Raw genomic sequence first — 19,404 nt, 5'->3', positions numbered from 1 at the left:
GAGAGGGATAGGGATGGAGAGAGAGGGACAGGGATGGTGAGAGAGGGATAGGGATGGAGAGATAGGGACAAGGAGAGAGACAGGGGGACAGGGATGGAGACAGGGGGACAAGGAGAGAGACAAAGGGACAGGGATGGAGAGAGAGAGGGACAAGGAGAGAGACAGGGGGACAGGGATAGAGAGAGAGGGACAGGGACGGAGAGAAAGGGACAGGGATGGAGACAGAGGGACAGGGATGGAGACAGAGGGATAGCGATGGAGACAGATGGACAAGGAGAGAGACAGGGGGACAGGGATGGTGAGAGAGGGACAGGGAGAGAGACAGAGGGAAAGGCAGAGAGACAGGGAGATAGGGAGAGAGACTGAGGGACAGGGATGACTGTGATTGGTTAAAGAAGAGAAATGCAAGCCCCTCCCTTGTTGACCCAGGGACACATCAACTCTGTAAAATAATGAAAAACACACCATTTTCAATTGTGCCATCTATTGGTAAGTCAGTCACACTGTTTTAAACATCATGCCAGTAAAAGCCATGCTTGTCAACTGACCCTGTTACCCAGACAACAGTTTCACCCAGTCACAAATGCTTGATCAGAATTATCTGCCCTTTTGCCAGATTAGCTGCCTCTAACAGTGGTTGCTATTCGTTTATTAGCATTTCAAGCCACTTTTCTAATATCTACACCACCAGAATTGTGCAAGCTACTGAAAATTAGTAATTCGTTACAGATACTAGTTAATTCACTTAAACTTATTGGTTACTGAGGAAAGTAACTTTAGCATTACTACCATTCTCTTATTAATGAATATGCGTAGTTCTGTTATTTTAGTGTTGCTGCTGTGACAGTGCAAGACAATACAGATGTCAAATTTGATTTGTCTCTGTACCTATAGTATTATCCATAAATCATGCCACCATGAGGTGGGATGTTGTTAGGTCATAAAGAGGAAATTATGAGAATGGGCTGCATTTGTCCATTAATATTTTCACACAAGGCAAAAGCAACAAATAACAAGCCTATTTAAATCGCAGTACTTTTAATTACATTCATTTAAAAAGGTAATTAGTTACATTATTTGTGACCAACAAAAGTAGTGGAATTAGGGTTTCGCAACCAGCCAAGAGCCACCGTCCTGGATCAATCATTGTCCGTCAAAGGAAAGAGGTGGCAACGTTACAAGACCTCTTTCAAAAACAGCAAACTGGATGAGATCAGCAACACAGCAGATAAATGAAAGCATTCGCCCAGCTTTGGAAAGTAAAATGAAGGGAGGGAGAAAAGAAAGGATTTTAGACACTGGGTGACACTAGGCACCCCATTTCCAGGGTGAAATAATTTTTTAATTAGCGTGTATAATATTTGGATTCCTGCATAACTCCCGATTCTTACCGGCAGTGTGGAATGACCAGTCCAGTGTGCTTCTTATATATGTGAAGGTGACCAATGGCAGTGGCCTGTTCAGTTCTGCCCTAGTAAGACCGACCATGAGATTAGCAAATACAATTTCCGGTACTTTCCGTGTAGATGGGCCAAGTCGAGGGCAGGAACAGGGCTGGAAGCAGCCTTCCTGCCTGCAAGCAAATGACCGCCTCCTCCCCGAGCAGGAAAGGGAGGCTGGTGACTCAAAAAAAAAAAAAAAATCGATCGATGCTGTTGGCAAGCCACTCACGTTTCCTTCTGCCGTATGATGAGAACACTGTCATGGAGACGCGTCGCTCGCAGTAACTGAGCTGAGGTGCTGGGATGGTGGAGAATGTGCAGAAATCCCCCCCCCCCCACCACCACCCCACCTCCCCACAGAAAGGTGCTTTAGGAAACCCGCCCACAAGATGTGTCAACACAATCATTTACGGATGTTTTTAATCAATTCTGATCTCAAAATGTTATTTCAATAAGCCATCTAATGAATATGTAATGCTTTCCCGTTTGCTTGACTTTTTTTGATTTAAAGATGTTTAAATTGTGATTAAGCTGCCTATAAATTATTTAGTGAATAACAAATTTCAGTCTGACACACAGCAAACAACTTAGCATTCAGTGATCTTTGAAAGTAATTTCGGTTTGATATTTTTTTATATGGCTGGACATCTTGAAACATATGTAAATTATTTCCCAGATTCATAAATCTTTTAGATATCCTGTAAACAATTTAAAAATCTGAAAATAATTTATGGAGAAAAAGCAGGCTCATGCATGAAGAGGAAACAAGGCACTGGGACAGGCCTATGGGGACCTTGGGGACCAACACACGATCCAGTCGGCTGCCACTCCTCAGTCGGATCTCTAGCCCATTGGACTTGGTTTTACCTTTTCCAAGCAAAGTGGGTGGGTACTGGTCTGGCAGGAGCCACAGTACAGGTGTAGTAAAACGCAGGGAAGTAGTTATGGGGGGCACAGTAACATTTGCAAATGAGGCACAAAATATGTACTAAAATATGGAACAAATTCCATGTATTCATCCTCGCTGCTTCTTCTTTTGCAATGAGAAGATAATAAAGGCATTTGCCAGGTTAAGAAACTTATGAACGATTCATACTTAACTTCCAGCCTATTATATAAAAAAATCAGATGAAATACAATGGTTAGTAATAAGGAATGCAAACACTACTTCGTGACACTCGTGATAACGTGTAGCTTCAGCTGTTCATCGGTTGCATTGCCACGTGAAGTTACTTTTAATATTACTGTATTACTGTTATCAATATTATGACTTAAAGACAGATTAGGGAATGGATCTTGTTCATAACCTGGGCACTGCCTGTATAGGATAGATGGTAATTCTACCCCTGGGGCTCTATGGCCCAGTGGAATGCTGGCCATTGACCAGTACCAGGAGAATCAGAGGAACCAAGGAACTGGTCAACGGAGACGCAGAGCACCGGCCCAAATACTGGCCCAGAGGAGCCACTTCCCTAGATCAGGAGGAATCAAAGTGCAGGGCTAGCTAAGCCCAGGTTCATGAAGGCGAAACCCATCTGTAAACATTCTGCATTGCTCCAGAGGTGGCTAAACCTACATCTAAGGTGAGCAAAAACAAATTAGCACCGAACAAACAAGGATACGTGTGTCTCCCTGGGGTGCAGTGTCCAGGGAGCCAAGACCCCCCCCCCCCCCCCCACAGCGACATTCATGATGGCAGACCTGGCCTTCATTTGCGCTCCCCTGCTACCGATCTCGGGCAGCGACTATTAGCTTATTTCGGACGTCCACGTCGCTGCAAATTAGCTCAAAGAAAAATAATGCAGGACCAGGAAAGGAGCAAAAATGACTTTTTCTCCACTGGATTTTTAGGATAAAAATGGATGACAGGTATGTCAAATTACAGGAGGCTGAGGGCAAGCAGTTAACATCTAAATGACTAAAGCATATGCTAAGACACGCTAACGTAATGTAGCGAACACGTGGAACTGTGCAAGTCGTTAATGATTCCTGCTCAGCCTTATAGGCAGTTCATCGTACAAGCAGAGCCTTGACAGAGGGTCATCGGATTAGCCCTGGTTGGCATGACTGTGCATCAGTGTTCTAAATGGCGTAATGTAATTCCTTCCATAGACTGGCCACCACGCAGCTACCAACCAGCTGCACCTTTTACGGCCCCGAGGGTAATGGCTGCCTCCTGTCATTCCGTATGATTCCAATTCTGGTGCAGCCAGGCCAGCTACAAAGCCAGTCCTCTCCCCCAACCTTGACTCAAAGAGGGCGACCCGTGAGAGGTATTCCCAGTGTGAAAGGAGGTTAAAATTAGTGTCTGTACTGGCAGACGTGAGAGGGAGGGAAAAAGGTGGATGGTTCCACATTTTTTTCCCCTCAACTGACACGGGGAGCCATCTGGAGGGGCGGTGGAGGGACGAGTGAGGAATACGGCAGCTTGTGTCACCGCTAACGCAATCTTCTGTAGCATGACAGTGCAACCTGTCACGGCAGACCGCCCGTCGGGCGAATGCTGGTTTCCTTAAACGCCGGCTGACTGGTGTGACTATGACCAGTCGGCAGTGGTTCAGGGTGGGGGGAGTCAAACGAGGAGAACGACAAGCGAGGTATGCCTGCTAAAGGACCTTCAGTCAGAGAAGTGCCTTGGCGGTCGGGGTGCGCAAAGACCCTCAAATTCTACCAGACAGTCCCGTCAGAAGCAGAGAAAAGGCAATTCCAAACCTGACATGATCTCCTAAGAGTACAAAGGCTAAGACTTCAGGTCACATCTGTTTTTCAGGTTTTTGACAAAAGGCACAGACTTAGCAATACTCTGGTGGGTGACTGGTGGGTATGTTATTGCAATTCAGTGTCTCATAACTATTTATTTTGTATTCCTATCATTTATCTTGATTTTTAATTATTTCTCTCTTTTACTGCTGACGCTAAGAGCTTTGTACGGAAAATTCCCATGCATCTATGCTGTCTGTGCATTTACAAATGGCAAATAAATCTCTTGAATCTTGACTAACAGGAAGTCCTAGAACCTGATCCTTGGGCCCCCTTGACTTGGCCTTGCCATGAAAAGCTTCGACAGTGATCGCGGCTGAAGGTCGCTGTTTATAAAACCTAATTTTTTTATTAAAGATGCATTTCCAGTGACGCAACACTGGCATTTCTCCCTGGCTGCCAGACAGCACCGAAGAACCTTTTTAGTGGCGTGTCCCCTGTGCGGGACGGATGCTCTCACAGGCGGAGGAAGGTGCTGGGGGGGGGGGGGGGCTGGAGGGGGTGGGGGTGGCTGAGCAGGTCGGAAGCATTTCAGGACTGAGCCCTCTGGAACACAAGTGACTTTCTTTCATCGTCTGAAGCCCTGTTTGAAGCGGGGAGAGAAAATGACAACGAGAAACGGGAGGGGACCACTGGAAAATTATAGGGGCCTTCAGATCTAATATTGCCACATGAGCACTGGGAACTGTATTGAAGGGATTGAACAAACAGGAGGTGTAATGTCCAGCACTACAGCTCTGTACACGGCACAAGTCGAACACGACTGTACCTAACTGGGTTTCACGATAAATAAAATTAATGTTTCCGTGAATGTCTGCCCCTAGCTCGAATCTTTGGTGGGGGGGGGCACTCCTTCTGATTGCTTAAATCAATATCTCAGGCCGATAGTGAAGTCCTCAGGAAAACTGCCCCCACTTAATTTGCTAGTTCTGACCCACAATACTGCTGGACTCCAAATTATGAATGATATCACCGTTTGATTATTCATTGCTCCCCGATAATTGAAGATGACTATATCCACATCGGCTTCATGTCAAATCACAAGCATCCGGAAGCTGTGGAGAAATTCCACAGCTACGGATTCTGTTATGCAAGTGTCTCTCATTAATCTACCGAAATAAATAAAACATAATAATAAAACCTTCTCCATCCTCTTTACCTGACCTAAAGCTTTACTATATAATGAAACTTCATAGTTCGGATTTTTTTTTTTTTTTTTTTAAGTATCAATAAATAGAAACATAAAAGGCCTTAAACCATTAAGTCGACTGGGAAACACCATCACCGTTCACAACACGGCAGCCACTGTGCATCAGAAACAGAAGCGTGGCTGTAAAACGCAGCAATCATGGTGAAGCCGAGATAAACACAATTAGTCACCTTTTTAACAAGGCTTTCAATTCTGCCGCCCTCACTGGGGGCCTGAGGATCTCCACCGGGCTTCCTTATGAAAGACTGACATGTATAAGTGGCTCGAGCAACGGCTTCCACTGCTAAGAGCTGCCTGTACTGTTATTCTGTTCAGATGGTAATGTGGCTGATAACCATAGCATAGATGGTTCTGTTTACCTCGACGGGAGCGAGCCTCATATACACAAGGCCATGTGCACTTCAAAGCCAGGCGCCACGGTAACGCCGCGACCCACTCAAGCACAAACACCTGACTGTTTCTGGCAGCTGGTAAGACTTGGGAGCCGCACCATTCAAATCTCTGGTGATAGCAGGAACATACTGAATATTCATCAGCCATGCCAACACTTAAAATAGTTGTAATCTGCAACTAGCGCTCATGAATATTTAACTGCAAGGCCAAGGATTTTGCACCCGAGCAGTAAGAGAGTCAGTGTGCAGGAATGTACCCCCCCCCCCCCTCCCAAGGGATAGTTTACATTTTTTCTATTATTTAACAGCCTTCTTTGAGACTCAGAATGTTGCTTGACACTCTAAGTCCAGGACAAAACAAAGAAAGTCTCCACTGAGATGGCAGTCCAGCCTCACAGCAAGGCTGTCGGTGTTTACAGGGTGACGTGCTCCGGCGAGGTGGATGGGGGCCTTGTCCTGTCGCTCATTCTGAGCCTGCGCCCCCACCCCTACCCCATTCAGCATGCCATCCTCACTGAGACAAACCTGCCTTTGCTTCTGTCGGGATTTCGCGATTCGCTTTTAATCACAGTCCAGTTCCGCCTGTTTTGTTGTACGCTGTTGTGTCCATGTGGGCTTGTTCAGGAGTTGGAGGACTATGCGGCTGCATCAATTTTCAGTGCTTGTCTGAAGAAGTCCGTTATCTCCCCCTCTCTCTGGGATGATTCTGCACCCTTATCTGTAGGCTTTCTCAGCTACCGACGCTGTATGTGTCAGGACTGATGTCCCCCCCCCGCCCCCCCCGTAGGCGATGGGAGATATCTCCACGGATAAGGGCCTAGCCATCTCGAGGATTGCAGCTAAGCAGGCAGTCCGGAAGCCGGCGGATTCATAAGATTAAGAGTCCTCCTCCTGTGCATCCTATCAAACTCCATTCACATGGCGCAGTTTACGCCACATCGCATTCTTAATGAAGAACTCAAAGAATAACCAGTGGATATCTATTCTCACCAGGGCTGATTCTAGGATTTTCTAAGGTGGGGGAATAAGAGGGGCTATGAGCCATACAGAGAGGCCAAACGTATCATCAGCCAATGATATGTTTTGAGTCTGTGAGTGATGGGGAGAGGGCACTCTTGAGGCCAATCAGCTTTCAGCTGGGGCAAGTTTCACCTGTGGCCCCAGTAGCATGGGGGAACATAGAATCACAGTAAAGGAATTCTGACCAGAGGCTGTAAATCACCACGAACCTACTGGACATACGGTTACACAGATAGAAAAGCAAAATACTTCTTCTTCAGCAAATGCTGCCTGATTAGCTGCATGGAATGTTTTGCTCAAATTTCACCCACTATGAAGACTTAATGACCTCATTCCACGTGCGTTTCATCACATCAATGCGGAACCTTAAAGAACCTGGAGAATCCCCTTTAGTAACATGGGTTTTGGTCCAGATTCGACCCAGTTGCCTTTCACTATACGTCATCCCGTGGGAATTGTCGTCGACGACGACGTTCTGGTTTAAAGTCTAATTCGAGACGTCCCATGGCTCCGCGTGTCTGTTGCCACGGTATCACCATCGCTTTGCTTTCGAAGCTGTTCCAGATGGATGGACTGACTGTCTCGATGGTCAAATTCGGCCGCAAACCTTTTCCCCAGCAAAGCTGCGGAGAGAGAGGCCAGCTTGACTTCGGAAGCTTCATGGTTACTGACCAGAGAGAGAGCATGCGGGGTCTTAAACTGGAACACGGAAAACCAACCATTTCAGATACGTCTGTCAAGGCAACCCAAGACCTTTTAACCCCATTCCCCTCCCCTCCATGACAGCTGTTTCTCCTCATGCCAGAGCTTCTCTGTATCAACCAGAGAACCAACCCAGCAAATTCTGGGAAAAAAAGAGACCATATCTTATTGTAATCCCAACATGCTGTGATGTTCAACGCATGTTCATTGAGTTCTCACCTTCCCATGTTCTGTGCTGCTTAAATGGGGCCAGATTTTAATCTTCTCTAGCAGCTTTTTCCCCATATATACGCAGGTTTTATGTGTATCATGCTGTCAGCAACCAAACGTCGGGGGATAAGAGGGAGGTGTGGCTTCGTCATAAGGGAAGGGCAGGTGACCAGGATTTGCTGATTAATTCCACCTGTCCCTCATTCCCCGCAACGTGCACAAATTGGTGCATGATTTTGTCCAACCCCCCCGCCCTCCGGAAACCTGGAATGAGTCCATGCATTACAACCCATATAAAGAGAAGCTTTACCGTCTCCATCCTGTCTGTTTTAGTTCCTGCAGTTTTCCTTCCACGTTCAGCTGTCGTTTGCTGTCACCACCTACTCTGTCTTCCGAAGAAGGTGCCCGTTTCCTGCCCTGCCACATGTCATGGCACTTCTGTTTGCCATCCTGACCGGACACACACACACACACACCATGCCAATCAGAGCTACACACACAAAACACAAAGTAAGTGTCCAGCTACATAAAACGTTCCGACAGCACATTTAATAAGCAAGTAGTAACTATTACAAAACTGAAATGCACGATGATTCTCAAGGTTGGGTTCAAATTCAGAGATCAGCGCGGCTCAAAGCCCAAGCAAGGCTCTCTACCTGTTAATAATGACCCCCTCCCAGGAGATCATTTAAATTTATTGCTTAATGTCCTAGTTGCATAGTGAACATTACTACTAAGAATATTTCACTGTCAATAGAAGAGAAACTATTTCACCACTTAACGTACCGCACAAAAATGACCTCATTCAGTTTGAGAACTGGCTGAGAACAAGTATAATCGATTTAATGGTAACGGTAGAGAGCTGCCTGTCAAGGACAAATACCAGTGTGTATGAATTCCCGGGGGGTTTCCGGCTAATTTTCATTGCTATGCGGGATTGTTAAACACCATAAACGCTGTTATTAAAAAAGGGAGGGCATGGGCTGGAAAAAAGTGTTAGTGTTTCAGATGGGAATATTAATGAAAGGAAACAGAAAGCTGATATACGTTCTAGGACATAAACGCGGACAAATAACCCAAACTACAGGGGAAAGCTAGAGATTTGGCTTAAAACTCTCAATTTAGGCTGTTAATCAGTCGAATGAGAGCTGCTAACTAATTTAATTCTAAAGTGCCGTCTGACATTTTCAAAGAGCATTTCAGGTCATCCTGTGGCTCATCAAGTAACTCAGCTCGCCAGCGTGCTCTGCATCATCATTGACTGGAGATCTGAGCTAATCGTCCCCTGACAAGAACATGACCGAACATGAGGAGCTTCAGCTTGGGCTGACACCTTCATCGCCCCCAAGTATCTTTATCACCTCAAGCTCACCAACGGTCGGGCAGCCAGACCGCTGCACATTTGATCAGCTTGCGTATTTAGATGTGGCCTGTCGCTCTGATGACACATCGTTATCAGGTCACACGCTGCCCAACGTGAATGTGTCAAACAAATAATCAGATGTGAAGTTACACAATAAAGACCCAAGAACGAATGCACACACAAGAAAGGGTCCGAAATAGCGACCCTGGTTATCCAGTCCCCATGACAGCCACCCCCTCCAAGTTGAGTAGTACAGGACAGAAAATGAACAATGGTGTTTCCAACCTGCAACTAGGACACTGGGCGTTTAAAGAAGAAGATGGAAGAAGAACCATATCCAGGGGGAGGAATCCCTGGGGGGGGTGGGGGCGTGGGTGGGTGTCTTTGGTTGAAAAAGGCTACTGAATGCATTTGTTCCTTTTAGAAAAAGCAGGTTAGTAATCTTTCATGCAGGCTCGTTAGAGCTGAGCACCTCCTAGCCCGTGCTGATATCCAACTGGAACCTCAGAGGCTGCTTCGGGGTTTGAGGTCAGAGTAAGACAAGAGGTGTCATTCATGTGGGGGGGGGGGGGTGTGGCACCCACACCATTTCATCTCTTTCCAGTGAACCAGTTTCATTCCTGCCCCAACCACATGGAGATAAGGATGAAGTTCAGGAATGTAACCATGTTAGAGCAGACAAGTCTCAGTGTTATCTGAAAGCATCTCCCGAGCCCCCAGGAAAGCATGCAAACACGCGTCTAAACAAATCACGCGGTTTCGTATTAACTTATAGGAACAAACCGAAGGGATTAAGACTGAGCCCCTTTAAGAAGTGAGTGTATCTAAATAAAGAGCAATCAACGAAGCATGCCTATTGGATGGCCTTTGATTGCACGCGGAGCAATCACTTCAGTGGGGTGGGGGGGGACGGTTGGGGCTTTGGCAGTGATGGTTAACGCTGCAGCCAGGTCAGTGGCCAGTTTTTACAGAACGCTCCACCAATGCTACCGATTTGCCAGCCTAAGTCCTTATCAGCTGGCCCTAATCAGCAAGGAAATTAGTTCTTGGAATCAGGCTGAATTCACTCTGGGAGGGGTGGCAGAGGACATCGAGCACTGGGGGGAGAGATGAGATGGTGCAACATGAAGAGGGGGGGGCAAATCCACAGGAGCCGCACCATTTTGCCACCCACTGTGACCGTGGGAGTAAAGCCCTCATTATTCCCCGCTGATTTCAACCTCTGACAACATTCATTTTAAGCTGGCGTACTCTGCATGGCGCAGTTTAGCGTCCTCAAACCAGCTCGGGGAAACATCACTGGATCCCAGCACCTACCGATTTCACTGGCCCTCAGTCTGGTATCTATACCAGGGAGAGGATGACAGCTTTTCAGAAATAAGACCAAGATTTTTACATCCTCCTCCACATTAAAACAGCACGGCTGAAATAGCCTTTAAGCACACAGATTGTTTTACCTGCTCTCAATCTGAGCTGCGGGGAGCAGCTAAAGTTGAAAAGCATTAAACCGACAGATTAGGAACAGAAGTTGGTAGAAGAAATGTCTCTCAAAAGGTGCACTCTGAGAAAGAGGAATTCAGCATTCGTCAGCACCCCCCAAACACACACATTATAAACAACACGTGAGTTATAGGTGGTCATTGTCATTCAAGAAGCCATTAGCTCCTCTTTGTTCCATCTACCACATTGATTAAACAGCCTGAACACCAAAATGCAGCAATGGAGAAGATGCCCCTTCACAACGGCCTACCTAACATTTAATCACTAGTAGCTATGTGATTTACACACGGATGGAGAGTAGTCAGGCTACGCATTAAGCGGAAAGCTATTGATTTTCAACGAAGGCAACGAGATAAATCTGATTTGATATACCTGATCGATATTAAAATTAAAGACGTGAAACAGTTGTTACTTTAATAAGCCTGGATTAATGCATGCGTATTTTTTGTATTTCTCTTGCGGGGGAAAAAAAGAGTAAAAAGAGAGTGTTTTTTCCAATAAACAGGACGATAATGTAACGCAGGTAAGCCTTTCCGGATCCCAAAGGATCTGGAGGAAAGGCGGATGAAAACGCATAACCTTGAAAGGAGATGTCGTGGGGAAAAGATGATAAAAGGAAAAAGAAAAAGAGGAGCCGATTAAAGTTTAATCACTGTTCTTCTTCTTCCTTTTTTTTAACTTTGCCACTCGTTCGTGTAGCCTACGGTTTATGTGTATCTGCGCAAATCACCCTTTTCTGCGCCCTTGGCAGCCGCGGACTCCCGGTCGGCGCTCCGTGCGTCACCAAGGTCCCCCCGCTCGGAAAAACGAGAAACCAAGAACATACCCCTGCCTTATTAAAACCCCGGTAACTGACTTGATTTTTTTTCTGGTGGTATAGCACTTCATCACAGTTTTATCTGCCAGTCACTTTGTTTAGCATAACAGGCTTAATGGATGTGATAATTTAATGCTGTCACTATCTGTTGTGGAGCATGTTAATTAACACAATACTTTCCCTCCTTATCCTAAGTTCTTTACGGTCAAACCGCTGCATCTTGGTGTAATAATTCAATGGGGGGTGACCAGCTGAAGGGAGGTTTGATTGTGTGTCTGCTGTGTGTGCGCGCGCTGTACACCCCTGTGTCAGGTACCACAGAAATTCAGGCTCATAAATGGAAAAGCTTTTCCATCGCACAGCAGACGGTGGACCTCACGGTGATATGCGCACCGTGCCGGTTGGATGGATGGTGTTAACAAGTGTGTCTGCAGAAGAAGATTCACTTTGGTTTTGTTAAGCGCCGCGGGCATTTCAGGAGCTAACGACGGTGACGTAACGCTGGCAAAGGCGTAAGAGCAGAAGCACGTGTGGGACTCGATCTCACAGCCTTCGGCGTAGAAACGCAAAAAGGCTAATGATCTAAAGCCAGAACACCTCACTGAAACACCTCATTGGAAAAATCTTAATTGAGAAAAAAAATTATGATTGATTTAAATTCTGCAAATATAAAGTGTATCGCGCTATTCACAACTTGCACTTCACTGCATACTGATAGATAGTAAGATGTCAATAACTAGGTTTACTTTTTAATAATATTAATGGGATCAGATAGTGGCAAATGGCACACAAAACATCAAGCACAGACTGTACCTAATCTAATTGTATTGTGATCGCGTCTACGAGAAATGTAAATGTCAAATATATGCTAGGGGTAATAAGAATAGGGGTTTCTAAGTGCTCATTGTTCATCGTTTGCGCTGCGAAGGCGGACCGTATGCGGCTCCGGGATCGGATGGCATGTCACCGAAACGTTGTTTAAAAGACAGCGGACAGGCAAAGCTCTTACAAATCCAGACCAGTCATTTCTGCCCATTGCCTGCAACTCCCATCTGCAAGTCCCTGTACGCTACACTTTACTCGAAAGCCGGGGTGTTATGTGGAAACGATACTTATCATTTTAACCCAAGGATATTTATGAAGTGCATGGGAAATCATTCTGACTGCGATCGATGTCTATGCACCTGGCATTATAGTGCAGACCATATAATGCTTAAATAAACCCCGACAACGACGCGAGTGAATTATATCTACCAGCAACGGGCATCCTGTTAATGGACACGTACCCACCAAATTTACCCACCTTGACAGTCAATCGCTAACATGAAAATGACTGAACTTCGAAACCCGAAGCTGGATACTCACCGCTAAAAGGGTTGTCCCCTTTGATCACCTTCTGAGGTCCCGTCTGTCTCTCCTCCTCACTTCCCAGTTCACTAATTCACATCCACGTTCACAAACGATCCGTAGAGGTAAACTCGCCTTGCCCAGGTGCGCCCCTTCCTGCGTTCAACAAGAAACCTCCCTGAACTCCATTCATTCGCACGCACGTAAAGCCGGCCGGGTTTTCTCCTTCCCAGTCATTTACAGCGTTGCTCTCCGTATTCTCTCCGGTTCTGGTTGCAAACACGCCGCCGACAGCCGTCTCTCTCCCCGTCGCATTATGCCGATCCGACGTCTCAGTATGAGCCTGCCATGGTTAGACGAAGCTCCTCGCAGGAAGGTATCAGCTGCTCGTACGCAGCTTCATTTAAAACGCCCCCCACACTAATCCCCCCCTCCCAAAACCCCACACTCCCCCTTTTGCAGCCCCGTAACCGAGTCGTATATTTTAATATGTTCTGCTTTGCTTAACCTCAGTAGACCTAGAGGCCATGTACGGTATCCTTTTAAAAACAGTACTATTATTTATAATAAAACTGGATACCGCGAAGGTTGATTATGCAAAACACGGTACATCTGCCCACTAAGGATTTTGGCCGAAGACCAGGGCGCTGCTTCAGTCTTTGCATTTCAAGACTCCGAAACGCGGCACAGAAACGCTCGCTGTTCAAGATACATAGATTATAGCACTATAACAGCCAGATCAGCTGGAGTCTTAAATGCACGAAATAATAATAATAATAATAATAATAATAATAATAATAATAATGATAATAATAATGATTAAGTTTGTTTCTTTTAAACAAAGTAATCATATTTCTTTAAAAGGATTACGTAACAAATAATTCAACTTATTGCAGCAGATAAATGTATCAGTTAAAAGCTTTAAGCAGCGCTGGTACTTCGGGCGTCGCTCTTTTCCTGTGTATTTTTGCGGGGACTATGTAACCAGTCAAGGGTCTTAAAATAAATGCTCATTCTTTTCGATTTGCATGAAATTATTAGACTTCAACGGAATGAAAGAAATAAGAGTTCTCGCTCTACTATTAATTGATTAGCATAATAATTACGCCGAATGCGCTCCAGTAGAGAACTTAATCACATGCCTGAGAAGCACTTTTAAGGCAATCCCTTCGTTTAACTCCCACGTAGGTTACTTCGGTGTATAGGAATTTTCTTCCCGTATCAAGCGGCTTTCCTCCAGGTATTCCGGTTTTCTCACACAGTCCGAAAACCTCTGATTAAACTAACCTCTCTAAAACACACTCATGTGCACCCATATGCCCCTTCCTATAACCCTGACCAAGACAGTCGGTTATAAGGTGGATGGATGCTGCCTCGTTTTGTTTTGAGATGCAAATAAAATGAAAGACATATTAAAAATCAAAAGGTAAAGGGAAATTATATAAATATGTTGTTACCACGAGTTTCTGATGTACTATAAAGTTTCAAATTGCATTACCGTGACAGTTGTGAACGGTTGAAATATAAAAGGCATGAAATAAAATAGTGACACCTATGGGTTATATTTAATAATGACACCTATATCACTTTAATTGTATCCTCATTTTGTATTCGGTTCGAAATGAACCGGGATGCGTGTAGCAGAGATTGTGTAGTTCAGCGTTAGACAGCACAACAACAATCATGGAGTGTAACTAAAGCTTGTATGACTCCCAAATTAGGACTTACAACGAGGTCTAATTTTAGCCTGTATTTTCACTTAGAAATTCTTTTTCTTTCTTTCTTTCTTTCTTTCTTTCTTTCTTTCTTTCTTTCTTTCTTTCTTTCTTTCTTTCTTTCTTTCTTATAACAATAATAATAACAACAACAATAACAACAATCGGTTCCATTATTGATACAATATTGCTATAATTAGGTATTCTGTTACACCGCGTAAACCTACTCGTTTTATATTCGACTTGCTATTTATCGTATATCATTTGGTGAAATCAGACCTAATAAATTAATGTTTGTTCAAAAAAGCTTCCCAGTTAATCTCAAACGGGCGATAAAGCCGTCAGATCGCCTTAACACTTGTCTGTCCGCGGTATTTAACGGGGTCCCCGTTTTGGTTTTGTAATGGCGGGAGCTAAAACTCGTTGGATTATGTGAGTTGGCATCAGCAGGTAAAGGCATCGTGCATTTCACTGACCTTTTTATTTTTTACCTGCCGTGGGGAAGCAGACACAGCTAGAGCACCCCTTTAATGAGAGACGGTACAAGCGGCGATGTGAGTCTGTTGGCCTCCATACCAGCGCTGTGTATCACTGCCTCTGAGACAGTTCTTTAAAGGTAGATATAATCAAATAGACCGACAGATTCAATTATTCTGGGCTTGGAGTTGGACAGAGCTGATATTTGTTACAGTGGAATGTAATTCAGTTGTAAGACAAGGTTAGTCATGCCTGGTAGATACTCAGACACGCATCCCCAATCACCTGTGTCTGCCAGTGTAAGTCCACACTGCACCCGAGGGTGTTTGTACAATAGGATGATCTACTGGGGGGGGGGGGGGGGGGGAGAGAGAGCATAGCTCTCTCATGAAAAACGGCCTGGCCAACGAGGTAACGAGCCAGGACTTGAGATGCAGCTGTACATTTGGAACCTTACAGCAACATAATTTCATCAGCTGTTGTTTTGTCTTTATCCCTATAAGTTACACCGGGGGGGTTGGCGTGGAACAGCAACACATGGATAAAAAAAAAAAAAAACATGGATGACAATTTTCCACCAGGGCGTATCAAAGTTGATATTAAATCCGGTCCCCGCGGGATCGCGCGGCGAGGCGAGAAGATCAGCGTCTCCCTGGCAACAAACGAGGCCCCTGGAGACACAGGTGCCCTGCTGCGGTCTATCAGGGCCCCGCACCGCCATGCCGTGGTGCCTGCCCAGAGTGTGCAGGGGCGCGTTGCATTGCGGCCCCTGTAAGGATCATTACCGCCGTAATGCCTGCATGTCTTTCACTGCTCCCTCCATCCCCTCCCATTCTACAGCTGGTTCTGGAGCCATTTTCAGCATGAAATGCACTCCGTGTTTGTGGGTCTGCCCTCAGAAAAGAAGAACGCTCTGAACGGGAGGCGTGGCTCAGGGGGGCACAGGGTCCTCACACACATGGGCTTGTGGGTGTAATTTCTACCTTTGGAGTTTGCATGTTCTCTGCCTGGCATCTCTAAACTGCGCATGGTCTGTGTTCCCCGCGACAGACGTGCGTCTGTCTCTGACTACATGGTTATAGAAGATTAACGAATATATGTAAGTATATGCTAAAAAATGTGACAATATATTAACAATTGACCGCACAATTCAAATAATGCAAGAAAACATCAATTGCTGTCCATAAATGAATAGCGAGAATCAGATTATGCCATTTATGTGTTTTCACATTTGTGTTTTTTTTTCCTTAATGAAAACTTTTCCTTAATCTTGGAATAAAATCATCTGTTGGTAAAATGCAAATTTCAGCAGCCTGCATTAGAAATCAAAAATTTAACGTCGGTTCTTGAGCTTAATTTTTTTAAAAAGAAACACTCTCAATCTGTAAAGGTCAAAAATCAAATGAATTTAATTATGAATCTTGATGTAATGCAAATCTGTTTTTATACATATTCAGTAAGACTTTCGGCCTTTTACATGAGTTCACTGCAATCACATTTTTGTCGTTTTTTTCAGGAAACTGCAAAAATCCGGAACTATCTGTCAATGGTAAAAGTAAATACTTCACCACCCCCCACCCCTCGCTGCTTATATAGTGCAGCATCGGAGAGGAGCAGGAAGTCTATTTCTGGAAACACAGGGCTGGAATATACCATCAACAGGATGCCAGTCTAATAGAGGGGGCACATATGCACAGGACGGGCAACATAGAGACGACGATTCACTTGACTGCCTGTCTTTGGGTTGCAGGAGATCCAGAGGCAGCCCACACAACAGCTGGAGAACTTGTGCATTTCTCACCCACAGTGTAGGACCAGGATTTGAGCACCCAGCTCTGGAGGTGTCAGGAAACACCTCGATCCTCTCAGCCACTACAAACACTTCATAAAGCTTAAAAAATAATTCCACATTAAAGCCCCTCGTCGGGACTAAGTGATGTTTACACCGCCACCCTGACTTCCCGACACGCTCCGTCTTTGTCCACCCAAGCGTTCACTTTAAAATCGGCTTATCCAGGCGAAGGTCACTGGGACCCAGAGATCCATGCAGTGGCTGCCACTCGCCACTCGCCCTACCGGCATTTCTGGACACTGTGACCCCGGCCGCTGCGCTCTGATTGGCTCCCACTCCTCCGCTAACGCCCTGAAATCCTGTCACCAGTAACCGGGTGGCAGCGTGACACTGCCATGGGGTCATGTGACACTGTTTGTGGTTAAGTGCTTCCTGGAATTTAGCCTAAGCTCTTGGACATATTGCTTTACTGTCCTTATTATTCTTATGATTATGGGAATAATAATAATAGTAATAATAATAATAATGGCCAAGAATGCCCGAGAGTGTGGGCTTGAATAACTGAATGATTCGACCCCACCCTGGGATACCCCCCCCCCACACCACCCTGGGATACCCCCCCCCCACACCACCCCAGGATACCCCCCCCCCCACACCACCCCCTGTCTCACAATTATGTTTCCCAAAGCTGTTGCTGTGACTCTTTCCTTGCCCCGATATTCCATTATGCATTTTTCTTCCCTATTCCTTTTAATCAATCTTTCTGTCTGAGAATCATTGAACAGAACTGCGTCTTACACTTATTCATCGACATGATTGTTTGCAAGAGAGCTACACTGAACTACAACATCTACCTGTTCTTTTAATTACGAAGGGAATTAATTACTCTTGTTTTGAATAATGTTAAAGAGCAACTCCGTATGGAAAATTATGGTATGTCGCATATGTGCAAAGCCAGCTGTAAAAACTCATGTTGGGGATATGATTAGATTAAACCTGTGATTTCAAAGCCAGCCCTCAGGCTGATACACAGCAAAGGTTCTGCAGATATTTTGGAAATATCAGATTCCCCGGAAACACCTACAGAGTGACTCTGACACAGGTAGCTGCCATGGTGACGTGAGGGTGAGAATCTGCCCGGCACGCTGCTGATGGTGCTGTTTGGGACATGCAGAAGGCCTACAGTATATGATTTACCTCCCTTCCAGGTCACAGATACTTTACAACCGTCTCTTAGGTCTATAGCAATGAAAGTGAGAGTCTCTCAAGTGTTGACACGGTTGACGGAGACAGAATAGGCTCCCAATTTATGCGATATGTGGAATGGAAATTGGTTCCCAGACATCCGGAAGACATTGGAAGGCAAGAAGGAGGGAGGAAAAGGGGAATTTGTTTAATTAGGTGCATTTTAACCAAAACAGAGTGATGACGTCCAGAATAGCTGTCAAAAGTCAGGTTCTGTGACATATATGTGTATTATATGCAGTATTTGCATTGCACTGCCAGTTGCGGTGAATATGAATGAAGGCGAATCATTTAAAAGCGACTGATTTCTCCATTAGCCGGAATAATATGCGGTGGGCCACTGAGGAGTCCATTCCATATACTATCAAGGGGCCCAGATGTCCGGATCTTTCATGGTGACACTGCCAAAGCCATGAAGTCGCAGTGGGAGGGGAAACATAGAGCGCTCTCTCTTTTGCCCTGAAAATAGAATCGCTCGCAACGGTATTTATGTCGTAACGTGTGAAAAAAAAAAGGATTGAATTCTTGTTTTCTGGAAGTGTAACCTGTATGAGAGAGCAGCCTTCCTAAGCCTTCGTGAAACTTCTTCAGGGTTCCTCAAGTCATGTGACAGGAACATGGGAGCCCAGAAACATCCAAAAATGGAGCTCACTTAATGTACCGTTGAGTGGATCGTTTCAAGGGACCACACTTACAGTCCATTTTGTTCCCAATCGAACTGTAAGATACATATATTTACAGTAAAAGTTGCATAAACACAACTGGTAATGGACTGGCATCCCATCTAGGGTGTCCCCTGCCTCGTGCCCTGAGCTTCCAGGGATTGGCCTCTGGGCTACCACAGCCCCGCGTCAGATAAGAGGTTCGGGAAAATGGTTGGGAAGATGGATGTCACATGAATAAAACATACAGGCTTTTAAGGACTTATCCAGCTGTTTTTCAAGAAAAAAAATCAGCTGTAATAAACAGGTAAAATTGTGGGTCACTCAGGATAATGGTGCCGGCATAATGGCATAAACACAGTAGTGAGAGCTCGCCGAGGCACTGTGCTGCATATAAGCTTACAGAAGGTGGCTGGATGAATTACTGAAAATGCACAATTGGTCCCGAAAGTTTTTCAGAACAAATATGTGTCCAAAAACTTCATAAGCTCTCCACTTTCCTGTCCAGGACTGCGATGGTCATTATGTAATCTGTACCTTGCGTTCTATAGACGTAGTATAATGGTATAGTAAAATATTTGTAAGGGTGGTGTGGTGTATGGTGGTGTGGTGGTGCACAGGTTAGCATTGTTGCTTTGCACCTCTTGGACGAGGGTTGGAGTTTCCCATTATAGCTCCGTGTGAGTGAAGTTTGCATGTTCTCTCCGTGTCATCGTGGGGTTTCCTCTGGGTACACTGGCTTCACCCCCA

General features: G+C 45.3%; 1 protein-coding gene across 2 annotated transcripts in view; it reads right to left on the bottom strand.

Moving 5' to 3' along the window:
* Window positions 1–13,140, bottom strand: part of plxna2 (plexin A2) — a 109,938-nt gene extending 96,798 nt beyond the window's left edge. Inside the window, exons 1-2 of one of the 2 annotated variants that reach the window (XM_049023443.1) lie at window positions 12,782–13,140; window positions 8,047–8,186 (exon numbers count right to left, since the gene is read on the bottom strand). The gene's annotated coding sequence lies outside the window, so the exon portion shown is untranslated. The remainder of the gene's footprint in view (window positions 1–8,046; window positions 8,187–12,781) is intronic. The other variant, XM_049023442.1, reaches the window with a different exon arrangement.
* Between the last annotated feature and the right edge of the window lie 6,264 nt (window positions 13,141–19,404).

Source organism: Brienomyrus brachyistius, chromosome 8, assembly GCF_023856365.1.
Source record: "Brienomyrus brachyistius isolate T26 chromosome 8, BBRACH_0.4, whole genome shotgun sequence".
NCBI lineage: Eukaryota > Metazoa > Chordata > Actinopteri > Osteoglossiformes > Mormyridae > Brienomyrus > Brienomyrus brachyistius.
The sequence above is the reverse complement of the archived record's forward strand: the minus strand, read 5'-3'. Positions and strand labels throughout refer to the sequence as shown.